General features: G+C 43.7%; 1 protein-coding gene and 1 non-coding gene across 2 annotated transcripts in view; one reads left to right on the top strand and one right to left on the bottom strand.

The window, feature by feature from the left end:
- Positions 1-13,444, bottom strand: part of Tmem117 (transmembrane protein 117) — a 471,810-nt gene that overhangs the window by 407,906 nt on the left and 50,460 nt on the right. The gene's annotated exons all lie outside the window — the stretch shown is intronic.
- On the top strand, positions 10,362-10,493 carry LOC116082786. Its single transcript, XR_004115434.1, has one exon. It is a non-coding gene; the product is annotated as a small nucleolar RNA SNORA17 (small nucleolar RNA).

Raw genomic sequence — 13,444 nt, 5'->3', positions numbered from 1 at the left:
GAGGTCCTGGAGACTGACCAGGCAAGACTTCAGCGGAGGTCCTGGAGACTGACCAGGCAAGACTTCAGTGGAGGTCCTGGCTGACAGACTGACAGCTCCCTGGAATCCCAAGCCATACTAGTGGGTTCTCACAAAGCACATAAAAAAGCTTGTTATGTAGGTTTACTCCCATGCAGGCCCCTGAGCTTGGGTTAACTTGACTCACAGTAATAGGTAAAATTAGTTCCATGATTATTCTGACAACTAGTAAGAGTGCCTTAGAATCTGAAACATGGGAATGCATGATGGAAACTGGCTACCACACATAGAGGTATAAAGAGATCTGAGACAATCTATGCTGGGGTAATATTCATGGCTGATGGTTGTTTGCTTCATCCTAAGATAAGCTGATATTATAATGACAGAGAAAAGAGCTTTGTGAAAATAACTCCTGCAGCATCAATGACCAGTAATTAAGTTGTTTCAAAGGTCAGCATTAGTGTGGTAAATGTCACTTGTGACATTTTTTCCTCTAGTCTAATTTACACCATATGTCATAGCTTATCATACATTGTGCCCTTTAGTCAGAAAGTTGGTGCCTTCATTACCCATAAGCAATTGGCGTGACTGATCAGTGTCCATGCCAGATGAATGAATAGTGGAGCTATAGCTGAGATGTTCATAACTCATTTCTCTTTATGTATTCTGAAAGGATTGCTTCCAATATTCAATTTTAATATGAAACTTACTACATGTCTCACTTATATGAAGAAGAAAACAAATGAAAACCAGAAAGCCACGTTAGACTTTGCCTAACTAGCGAATGGCATTTCCCAAGAAGACATCTGGAGCCATTATTTTATTTATTCTCCATTTAACAGGCGTACATGGTAATAAAAGTGATTTAGTGATGCTGTAATCTATCCAGACATTATTCTAATACCAGATGGCTATTAGTTAATATAAATGTATTATAAATTGCATTCCTATGTGGTACCTCACAAATATAGCCTTCCATGAATTAAATACTATTTCATAGAACTGACATTTTTTTTCTGTCTGAGGGTATAAAAAAATATGTGGTTAGGATATTTGTATATTTTTCAATACTTACAATTCCAAAATCTACCTGCCCTTGATGGAGTTATATGACTATAAAAAATAAAGTTGATTGCTTTTATGTTGTGTTAACTTCAAGTTATGAAAGAAAAATGCCATCTTACAAGTTGTTGCTTAATCAAGTATGCAAACCTGTAACTTCAGAGATATTGGTAGGAAAATTTTTCCAAATATCAGCCAATCTTAATTAATGCCTTGCACAATCTAAAAGCAGTTATTTGCCAGTTCCTGAGTGAAGAAATAACTCATGAGGGTTTTGTATGGACAAATGTTGGTATTATCACAGACTAGATGCTCCTATGCCTGATTAAGAACATGTAAAATCAAACTGATATCTACTGCAGGTTATGTTAAAGTCAGTGTCATATGGACATTGGCATGTTAACAGGAAGCACACTAGTTTACACGTGTGTGTGTGTGTGTGTGTGTGTGTGTGTGTGTATAAATTGCTTTTAGATGGGTGTCATTGTATTCACCTTCATTATTGTGTGACCTATCCCAGTTCCATTATAACTGACCATACTATTCCACTAAGAACAAGATTTACATAAGAGATTAAATGCTGCCTGCTGTCAGGTCCAGGTAGTTTCCTTCCAGGTGGAGAATGACCAGGCAGCCATCACAAGCTTAATATCACCACTTGCTGGAGAGAAGAAGCTTGCACATTTTGCAAGAAATATCTATATCATGCCTTCTTCTCCCACTGCAGAAGAGGGGATGAAGAGACTGTAGGAGCCAGAGATGGTAGATGACCGCAAGGAAACAGTGTTCTCCAGACCCAGCAGTGGGACATATGGCCTTACTTACAGCAGTTGTAACAGCAGCATCCACAAGACTGTGTGAGCTCAAGCCAGGTAAGGTGGAGGTGGGCGGGTGTGAAGTCTCATTCCTAGCTGAGGAGTTATTGCAACTAATAGCTGCCGGAAGAAGGAGAGCTGGCATCCTTTAGGGTGTGGCCTCTCTAAGTTCACCATGCTCCAGGGGGCGCCCTTACATCCAAGAGTATGTCAGAATCACCAGCAGGACTTAATGGGCTCTTTTTCTTTTAAGTACAAAAGTTTCAGAGGTAACTTTTGATTAGATCCAGAGTAGTTGGGGGAAGAGGGTGAATATGATCAAAATAAATGGAATTAAATCCTGAAAGAATCAAAGTAAAGAAAATTGACATGTGTAAGCAAAAACCTCTTTCACTAGAGTCCAGCCCGGCAGGAACATTCCTAGTTCTGCTCTGCCCCGAGCAGGAGTGCCCACCATAGCACAGTCCAGGAGTACAGAAATGTACTTGAGTTTAGAGTTCAGGGTTAAAAAGTCCTCTTGCATGAGATACAAGCCACATTCTAGCAGGAACAAGAGGCTAGCAGGAACAAGAATATCTCTGAAGTTACAGGTTTGCATACTTGATTAAGGAAAAGCTTGTAAGATGATATTTTTTTTCTTCCATAACTTGAAGTTAATGCAACATAAAAGCAATCAACTTTATTTAACCTAATCAATTTAACCCTTTTTGCCTTTACGTGTTCATAGTCCTTACTTTATTTAGAATTTGTGCAGGAAAGAAGTGTGCTTCTAGTTGGGCCTCAAAAAGGATTAAAACCTGCCAGTGAAGATAGTAGCTGAATATTCCACAGAATGATAAATTTTAACAAGACTATTTTCCTGAAGCTGAAATCTTATACTCTTGCAAAATACAAAAGAAAATACAAAGAAAGAAAATGTTTAAAAAATATTAATAAATTAGCATGTATTTGGCCTAGACTCTGACTTGATGTCAATTCTCAGATAATCCATTGCATATATATTGCCAGAAGAAGAGAGAGAGAAGGAGAAAATGAATGAATGCATGGATACAACCTTGTAAAATATAGTTGATTTGTGGTTAACTCCACATACAACACTCTTTACTGTGTCATTTCTGCATACAAGGAAGTACTCTGATATGGGCAAATGGCATCAATGATGATTGAGTCTGGAGAAAGACTCAGCCCTACGTACAGCAGGGTTCAGGGAGGCAAGTCAGAGACAACAAGAGGGAGCTTCTAATAGATCCCAAGATGAAGGCAGCCAAAAAGGGGAAGAGACGGAAAGGTAACCTACCTGGGAAGCCAGTACCATTGGAAGCATGTCAGTACACAGTGGGACTCAATCCATGAAAAGCATGTCCACACACAGTGGGGACTCACTCAATCAATGAAGAGGGAGAGAGAAACCCTGAGTCCACAGAGCTTAAACCCTAATTGATACTGTTAATATAGAACTTGTCCATTCCATCCCTCAAGGAACTTGACATTCAGGGTGAGGAAGTGATATGGGTGGAAAGAAAGGGCAAACAAAATGAGATTGTGTAACGCCTGAGCTGGGGGCTGAACTGCAAGAGAGACGAGAGAAAAGGGAGAAGACAAACTGGCAAAGTGAAAGCTGCTTGAGGTCTCCCTCTAGGACTCAGCCTGTCACCCAGTAGCTCTTTCAAGCTCCTCACCAAGCTTTTGGCTGTGTAACTGTCCCGGTAGTGGATACCGATACCGAGTAGCCACTCGGAGGTTCTGCGCAGTCTCCAAGTCAGTCACAGAGCGGGGGAGTGGGATGTCTCTGATCTAAACCCATCTCCCTTAGGCTCCTCCATCTGCCTTTTCTCTCTGTGTGTGGAACAATAACTCTTTGTGAGACTCTAGGCAAAGGCAACCAGGCACTAGAAAATGGGGAAACACAATCTTTCAGCTACCCGTCTGCTTGCACGTGAGCGAAGGCAGCATCCTCGGGGGGTGGTGGGGAGAGCACTTCTGTCCATTTTGAAGTTCCCAGAACAGATCTAACTACAGGAAAGGACACAGACAGCTCTAAGTACAAATATCACAGAGCTCAGGGAGAAAAATCCCACACGAGAAAAGAGCAGGAAATGCCACGGGGTGCAAATAAGGAAAGGGAATATTATTTTAAGAGAATCAATAAAGCCAGGTTGTTTTGTTTTTTTTTAACAGAAAGCTGGGTGCCTGTTCCAGTTTGAGTCTCTGTTCCTGTGATTAAAACCTGTTGCTATAATCAAACACTGACCAAAAGGGGAGAAAGAGGTTCGTTTCAGCCTACAGTTATAGCACATTATGGAGGGAATGTAAGGCAGGGACATAGGGGTGGGAACTAAATCTGAGTCCATGGAGGAATGGTACAGGTAGGTTTGTTCTTCCTCATTCACTCAGCTGTTTATACAAGTCAGGACCACCTGCTCAGTGATGGCCCCTCCCACAGAGAGCTGGGCCCTCCCACATCAATCATCAATCAAGACAATGCACCACAGACATGCTCACAGGCCAGTCTGAGGTGCCTTCTTTCCAATTAATTAAAACCCAGCATTACCCATCACAGCCGTTCTATAATAATGTCAGCCTAAGGCTCCAATTGCAGAAGCCGATGTGAGTCAAGTGTAGCAGTGGAGAGATCAAGGACTACTAGAAAACCCAGTGGCTCTGAAGCGTAGACACAGGAAGGGGTGGGCTGCAAAGACCCAGCTAAGAAGCTGCACCTGACTGTGGACGTAGTGCATAGCTGGGCTTCCGAGCAGAGATGCGGCTGTCTCCAACTTACGCTCTGTAAGACAAATTTATAGAATGTCATTCACGTTTAAAGGATGCATTTTAAAGCCCTCCTGAAATAACACAATGGGAAGTGCTAGGTTTCAGGAAGCGTGATGATAAAAGGTGTGCTTAAAGAAAGAAAAGCATGCAAGAATCTCTACAAATGGAAGCTATTCTTAGTGAGGGCTGAAAGGGAGAGAAGACGAAGATTCAGTCTCAGGGCTAGCAGTAAGAGAAGAACACAAGGAGAAAGCTGTAGATGGTTGGCATGGGAGCACGGTGGATAAAGGGAGGGCAGGCTGCATCCAGCAAACATCAGCCTGGAAGAGACTAAGAGGGACAGAGACAGGAGTGCCCCTGCATCTGCAGACAGTGACTTGAATGGCATCATTTCTGATCTGCACAGTGAGCTCTCGAACATTACACACTGAAACATTAAAACAGTTGCCGCCAGAAGAGACCTACGAATCAAAACCATAAAAAACACCATTTTCTTACACCTGTCAAAATGGCTTTTTAAATTTTTATTGATTTATTGACATATTTGGCTGTTGAAGACCAGGTTTCTCCTGGCTGTCCTGAATATCTCTCTCTCTCTCTCTCTCTCTCTCTCTCTCTCTCTCTCTCTCTCTCTCTCTCTCTCTCTCTTTTTTTTCTCTCAACAAACACACCTGGAGGACTGCATGCCACCCACCACAACTAGAAGAGGGCATAAGATGGTTTGGATTAAATGGCCATGCTAACTAACAGCTTCAATGGACCCACGTGTTGGCAGCAGAGGGGAGTGTTTGTTCTAAGATCTGAACTATCACATCAGGAGTAGCCTAGATCTCCTATGAGCCAAGCAGAAGTCAGGAAGAGCTAGCAACTCTGCCATGCAGATCTGCCCGACTCATGGTTTAACCCCTTCAACACTGAGGCTGGAGTAGGGAAGCCAGCAGCCACGGCTAATGATGGTTTTCGCTTCAGAGATGAAGAGAGAGCATTGTCAGACTCCGCACTTGCATGTTCAAGCCACAGGAATGTAGCATGTGCTATTGTGCTTGTGCTTCTGGTTATGGGGAAGATGTCTGAGTAAAGACAGTCCCACTGTAGCCCAGGTAGCAAGGGAAAGGCAGGATGCTAAACACTTCATATCTATCTGCATCCAGACAGCAGTGTTCCTCAGCTAATGGATGTATTGCCTCTCAACAAGACATAGCGAGATAAACATGGACTCCAGAACTTGAGGCTACTGAACACCACAGAGCAATACCATGGCACTCTGTAACTGTTGCTTTTCTTGTGATCACAGGTCTGCCTTGTGGGGCCTCTGCCTGCTGCTGTGGTGCATCACTGGGAGATAATATCAAGAGAGAACATCCCTAGCCTCCCAAAAAATCAAATTTCAAATGGTGAAGTGCCATTGCTACTGGATGCCTTATTTTAAATTGTGAAGTCAAAATATAAAAGACAAGCTTCATGAATCAAGTACCATCCATGTCATAGTACAGGAGTCAGGCATCCTCCATGTCATGGTACAGGAGTCAGGCACCATCCATATCATGGTACAGGAGTCAGGCACCATCCATATCATGGTACAGGAGTCAGGCTCCCTCCATGTCATGGTACAGGCATCAGGTACCATCCATATCATGGTTCAATGTGACAACATCCTGTGGCCAGTAGGATAGATTTATAGTGATTTTAATGACTTGCAGATGTAAAAATCATGAAGATGATGAATAGACACAGAAATTGTTGTTTTATAAGTACATGACATAAGAAAATATAGCCAAATATTAGTACTGGTGGTCTCTAGGTGACAGGACTACTGGGAGTTTTTCTTCATTAAACTTTGTTTACTAATTCAAGCAGGATTTTCCTAGGAGAGCAGAAAGGTTGTGGTATTTGACATGAAGTGCAGCCCCTTCCCACTGTGCCCTGCTCTCCTCCCAAGCCTTTCCTCTGATCTGAGGTCTGATCTCAGCTCTAAGCATAACTGGGTTAAGAGCATATGCTGCCTGGCTCTGTGAATTTATCCCTCCTGACTTTCTTACCCAACCTTTATTCTCTCCTTGGCACTACTGACGACCATGGTCCAAACAATCCTTTTGTATTACCAGACAAAAGCCTAGCGAGCAGCAGGGCTGGCATGCAGGAAGTAAGAGTCCTGATCAGCAACAGTAATGCGCTCACATCCTCTTAGCCTAAAGCAAAGGCAAGTTTCTCTTTCCCTCACACTCCCCCCTAGGAGACAGACAGACAGACAGACATCGCAGAGCTCAGTAAACATGGGTTTCTCTTCTTTGTTACACCACTGAGTATCACAGAGTCATTCATGAGCAACAAAGTCACACAGTCAAGTTTCAACCCTTTTGAAGCTTCCAGTTTCCTCTCCCCTTGATCTCAAATGTTTCAAAATATCTGCATGGCTTTTGGACAGCTCCTCCACCCAAAATGAACCAATTCTATGACTGAGAGCAAAGATGCACACTGTCGCTGCCCAATGTCATCAGCCCAGGCAGACTCAGCAGGAAAAGTGACCCACTGTTCCCTCACTGTGTCTCCTCCCAAGGCTCTCTCACACATTCAGCCAGAGGCTGCAAGCTCCAATGGCCAGGCCTTTATCCATTCTCCTCTCCACTGACTGCCTAGCACAGGCTTGGCACACAGAGAGAGTGCTGCAAGACGCTGTGCAATGAACAGTTATTTCACTCAGTCACCAAATCGAATTCAGGGCCAGGATAAGATGAGTAAATGTGACCGCAGCACGGCCAAAAGATATGGAGTGTTCTGACTGACCCAGAAGCTCGGAAGGCTTGCCAGTCTAAGAGAGGAAGGAAGACAGGAAGGGTCAGGGTGTGCTCTCTGGCTCAACCATCTCTCTCTGCAGAGGGCTGGTCCTACCCTCCCTTCCTCTCTGCCTACTCCAACCCACACTGGTGTTTATGTGCAGGCTGTGGATTCATAGCTTGCACTGATGAAATAGAGGAACCAAGAGCCTACTCTTCTGACCTGCTTCGTCCTCCCCAGAATGTACCAGAAACATGGGAAGGGTAAAGCATATCTACCTTCACCTTGGGCATTTACACCTAACATCCAAGCAGCGCACTAGAGAATTACGTGTACTGAAGTGAATCACAGAGCCCCCAGGAGACCTTTTATTAATAGTTAAGTCTAAAATTCGGTTCCTTGTTACACTGCAGCTGTCGACTGCATTTCTGTAAACATAAATGAAAACCAATTCTTTTTTCTTTTTCCATGATGGTAGTAAACAAAGAATGCAAAAGATTTCATGGTGTTTCTTAAAAAGATTTTGTTTATTTATTATATGTATCCAATGTAGCTGTCTTCAGACTCTCCAGAAGAGGAAGTCAGATCTTGTTTCAGATGGTTGTGAGCCACCATGTGGTTGCTGGGAATTGAACTCAGGACCTTTGGAAGAGCAGTCGGTGCTCTTAACCACTGAGCCATCTCTCCAGCCCTTCATGGTGTTTCTTTATTGCTGGGTTAAAGTGGATCATATGGATCTATGTCTTGCTGAAATATAATTTATATCGATGCTCTATTGATGGTTGATGCAGGCTATGAAAACATTGTGTCACCCAGTGGCAAAGGATATTAGTTCTACACAGACTGAGAGCCAGAAATAGACAAGTTTACCTCTACCCACTGCTCCTTCCTAGTCCCCCCACAGATCCCTTTAAACTGATCCAGCCGTCTACCAGGAAAGTAACCCTCCCATGAGTCCATCAATGTAATCAAACCCAATCCCAATCCCAATGCTGCAGGGCAGATGACTGAACTCACATTTTACACTAGTTGACTATTTAGACACTAAGACATTTAAAACATGAACATAAAGCAATACGCCACCTTTGCTACTATGGTGTCACTAAACATTTTGTCTTATTTTGTTTGAGACCTGTCTGGAACTCACTATATAGAACAGGCTGATGCGAACAAACCCAGTTCCACCTGCCTCTGCCTCTCAAGTGCTGGGATTAAAGGTGAGCACCACCATGCCAAGCTTCGACATTTTTTTTAATGTAAGACATTTTCTCATGGTGGAGGTTGAGTCTAATTGTTGAGTTCAAACATGTAGCATTTGGTAAGAGCTCCTTGAAAGGTGTATTTTTTGAGTCTAAGAACCCACAGACTGGATGGATGAACTTCCAGAGGTAGACAAGTCCTTTATGGAAAATGTAGTGTGCTTGTATGTTTATATGTACACATAACCTGACAGATATCAACTTCTCAGAACATTGCTTTATGGTGTAGAAAGTGTTTATTTCCCAAAATATTTCCAATTACTCAAAATACTTTTGAATCTTTCCTTTGGTATGTTGTAATTTTCCAACATTAGTGAGTAATCTTGGTGATGATAAATCTTCCTTCAAGATGGTGTCTTAGGGTTTTACTGCTGTGAACAGACACCATGACCAAGGCAACTCTTATAAGGACAACATTTAATTGGGCTGGCTTACAGGTTCAGAGGTTCAGTCCATTATCATCAAGGTGGGAGCATGGCAGCATCCAGGCAGGCATGGAGAGGAGGAACTGAGAGTTCTACATCCTCATCTGAAGGCTGCTAGCAGAATACTGGCTTCCAGGCAGCTAGGATAAAAAGGCTTAAAGCCCATGCCCACAGTGACACACCTACTCCAACAGGGCCACACCTTCTAAGAGTACCACTCCCTACTAAGAGCATAGACAAACCACCACAGATGGCTTTGACTTTAAAAGAGAAGGAAAGCCTGGTGAGAAAATGTAGTAAGTAAATGAATGCATTATTTAGTATGCTTTTGTTGTGAGAAATATAACTACAAAATAAAGGAACCTTTTATTAGGAGATTTAAGGTAAACTAAAGACTAAAAAAAAATTGAAAGTCACGTAGGAAAGTACCAATAAAACATGAATACATTATCAGATAATACTAACCAAATGGGTGAAATCGTAATTTATTGTTTATTTGTTGGCAAATATTTACTGTCTACACCTAGCAGACACTTTTATAAGTGCTGGGGATCATAGTTAACAAAATCTTCTACCCACATATAGAGCTAGCCTGCCGCACACTCACTGTCCACCTACACACACACACACATACACACACACACACACACTTGCACACTCACTGTCCTCCTGCACACACACACACACTTGCACACTCACTGTCCTCCTACGCACACACACATTTGCACACTCACTGTCCTCCTATGCACACACACTTGCACACTCACTGTCCCCCTATGCGCACACACACACTTGCACACTCACTGTCCTCTTACTACACACACCTAAAAATAACTTTAAATTATTCTTTCTTCGTTTGTATGTGCATGGTGTGTGCAGTACCTGCAGAAGCAAGAAAGCAATGGATCCTCTGGAACTAGAGAAAATGGTGAGCTGCCACTTGGGTGAATGGACCCAAAGCCCTGTCCTCTAGAAGAGCAGCCAGTGCTCTTCTGAGCCATCTCTCCAGCTCCTCTGCCACCCATTTAACAGTTCAATTAATCTAACATGCATTGCTCAACAGCTAAAATGTATTGACAGATATAACGCAAAATAAAGTGTAAAAGAAAGTGTATTATGGAAAGGCATCATGTTTGAGAAACAAATGACTACACACAGTATGTAGAGTGTGAGTTAAGACAACTGATGGGAATGGACGGGGTCACTGTAACATAGCACACAGCTAAAAAGCAAACAATCCTGCTTCCAGAGGCATTGCGGGTGTGGCTGCTGTGTCACATGTGCGTCAGTAGGTGGCAGAGAAGAGAGAGGCTATGCCCATGCTCAGTGCTCTGACCTGTGAACATCAGAATAATTAGTAAAGTAAGCCTGAGATGACCACCAACAGTCTGGCATCTTGAAGGCTGGGATGGGATCCCACGTTAGTGAGCAAACAAGAGACTAGAAGAGCCCTGCCTGGGGCAGGAGTGAGCCTGAGACAGACAACCCTCACAAGGGGATACAACAGACCACCAGACTGGCACCATGTGGCCCAGACAGGGCCTACCCTGAGATGACCACCATCCCAGTGCTGTGCAGGCCTGCAGACCATGCCCAAGACGACCCCTGCCCGGTGTCATAATGCACCAGCAGGGCACAGCACTCCTGAAACTACTCATGAAATAACCCCAGACACTCACAGGCCTACTCACCGCTAAGAGGAGCAAGTGAGGGGTGGAGAAATGGAAGAGAAAGAGAAGCAGAAGGATGTGGGCACAGTGAGGAGAGGCAGAGCTGGAGACTCGAGGGTAGTGAGGAACAGCCTGAAGAGGTAGGTCTGTTACCACCAAGGCCAGGTGAAAGTCCCTGGTCTGGCTTAGCATGTTGATGTCTGAAGGCTGTGCAGAATTGGTCCCATTCCTTACCTGGGCATTATGGGAGAGCTGGCCCTTGGTGGCATGAGAGCAGGAGAGATGACCCCCAACCCCTAGCAGCTACAGCACTCAGGAGAGCAAGCCCTGCACCTCCCCTGAGCAGCACAGTAGAGCTGATCCTGAAGGTAGAGGGGCATAAGAAAGCCATCCCTAAGGGCATGAGCGTAGGAGAGTTGACCTTGCCACTTGACTGCTCGTGGTGATATGGGGGAGGGAAAGATGTCCCCAGCCTGCCCCTTGCCACCTATGGCAAACAGGAGAGGTGGCACTGAGGTCATCAGAGAGGGAGACCTGGCCCTGCCTCTCTACAGGACAGTAGAGCTGGCCCTGGATGTGAAGTGCATAGAGGGGCGGATCCTACAGATCCAAAACTACAGGATCTCCATGACTCAGAGCAACACCAGGATATCCTAGAGGAATCGCAGGATGTTCCAGTACTGAACAGGATTGAACAGTACTGAGTAGCAGAAGCCAGAGGCCTCGAACCAGACCAATGAGTGACTCACTGCAATGAACATTTGCAGGCAAAGAAGTGTGGACAAAAGGGTAGACTGTGGGACACACTGTGACACACTACAGCTTCCACAATACTGGAGGAGAACTTGCAAAGATGGAGGGCAGGTATGAGAGGAGAAGGGGGAGATGAGAGGAATTGGGGCACATAGTGTGAAATTCACAAAGAGCCAATTAAAATTTTTTAAGGTAAACAATGATACTTATTTAATAATTGTGAAAGAAATGTGTGTATGTGTATTTGTGTTTGTTTGTTTATGTATGAATATGTGTGTGTGCATACATATTCTTTATATTTGGTCACCACCAAATGAAGTAAAAGCTACAGTAAGAGCAGATTTAAAAAAGAAAAAAAATGAGAGCCAAGACTGTGACACTGGAATATTGAAAAGCAAGGCTGTGGGATGCACATCAGCCTGGGATATAAGTGTGCCTCCTCCCCTTCTAGACTGTAAGGATAGGCCTCGCCCAGATAAAATAAACATCCATCTAATCTAATCTAGATGCTTCCAGATGTTTCTAATACACACACTCTGCACATTGCAGAGCCCAGAAAAGTAGTTTTCTCACATCTTTTAAATATCCACAATATATACACAAAAGTTTGAATCAGTTTAAATGACCCTGGTCTGCCCACCACTCCTTCCATTCTGTGGCTAGGAAACCCAAAGGGTTCATATCAGAGTTAAGAGCACGCTCAGGAATCCTTAGAATTCCAAAGCTCAAGTGCCAAGAAAGGCAGCAACGTTGGGACTTAGCTGCCACACCTCTGTTCCCCCTGTGTATTGATAAATGATGGAGACACTCAGGAGCAGACATTTGGATGTGCATGTATTGAAGCAAACGCTAGTTGGAAATGAATAAACTGGCATATATAAGCAAGGACTAAACAGGCTTGGTATAATAAGGGAGGAGTTCTGGGCATGGAAAGCCCCAGCTGGAAGACGGCTCTGCTTCCTTCTGATGAACATGAGATCTGGAGGCACAAGACAAGGCACCATGGCCTCTGAAAAACCATCAGCTGCTACAGAAGAGCCAGGTGAGGCCCAGGAAGAATTCCTCCTTGGGACATCACTTGGGATGGAGTCTAAGTCTGGGAAGAGTTGAGATCTGTACACCAGCACTTTGGCTATTAACCTCCTATGGTGCTCACATCCTCTGCAGACCTGAAGCTAAGGGTGGCTCAATATGTGCAGACTGAGGCGAGAAGTATGTGCTGCGAGACATGGGACACGAAAGCTGATACCTATGTCTACAGATTCCTATAGAGTGAGTGGCCTGCTTGGCCATTTGACCTAGAATATGTTATCTTCCCAGCAGTAGATTTTCTTACTAGTTTCACTCAGATACCAGAGGAAGTCTCTCAGTGTTTTAACAATAGGATATCAAACATTATGGGATGTTGCATATAAACTAGGAGACACTCAGGAATTCTCACGCAAAAGGTTGAGACACAATGAATTCCCACATCATAAAGAACTACAGATATAAAGGTCCTGAGGAAAGTCTCCTGTTAGCATGCTCTATGGTGAATCTGTGTCATGATGAACACATGTGTCATTCCACACAAGAAAGGAAAGTCTTCCTTTTCCACTTAAGAGGACGTCAAGCTGCTCATGCAAACTGCCCTTAGAAAAACCAAAACGCTAGGGCTTATTTGTTTTTTTGTTTTTGTTGTTGTTGTTGTTGTTTTAATGATAATAGACAGGGCAGTGGTGGCACAAACTTTAATCCCAGCTCCAGGGAGGCAGAGGCAGGTACTCTGTGGACTGAGTGAATTCTAGGATAGCTAGGACTACAGAGTGAAAGCCTGTCATGAAAAACTAAAGATAGATAGATAGATAGATAGATAGATAGATAGATAGATAGATAGATAGATAGATAGACAGATGATA

The sequence above is a fragment of the Mastomys coucha genome, unplaced genomic scaffold (genome assembly GCF_008632895.1).
Source record: "Mastomys coucha isolate ucsf_1 unplaced genomic scaffold, UCSF_Mcou_1 pScaffold11, whole genome shotgun sequence".
Classification (NCBI taxonomy): domain Eukaryota; kingdom Metazoa; phylum Chordata; class Mammalia; order Rodentia; family Muridae; genus Mastomys; species Mastomys coucha.
The sequence above is the reverse complement of the archived record's forward strand: the minus strand, read 5'-3'. Positions and strand labels throughout refer to the sequence as shown.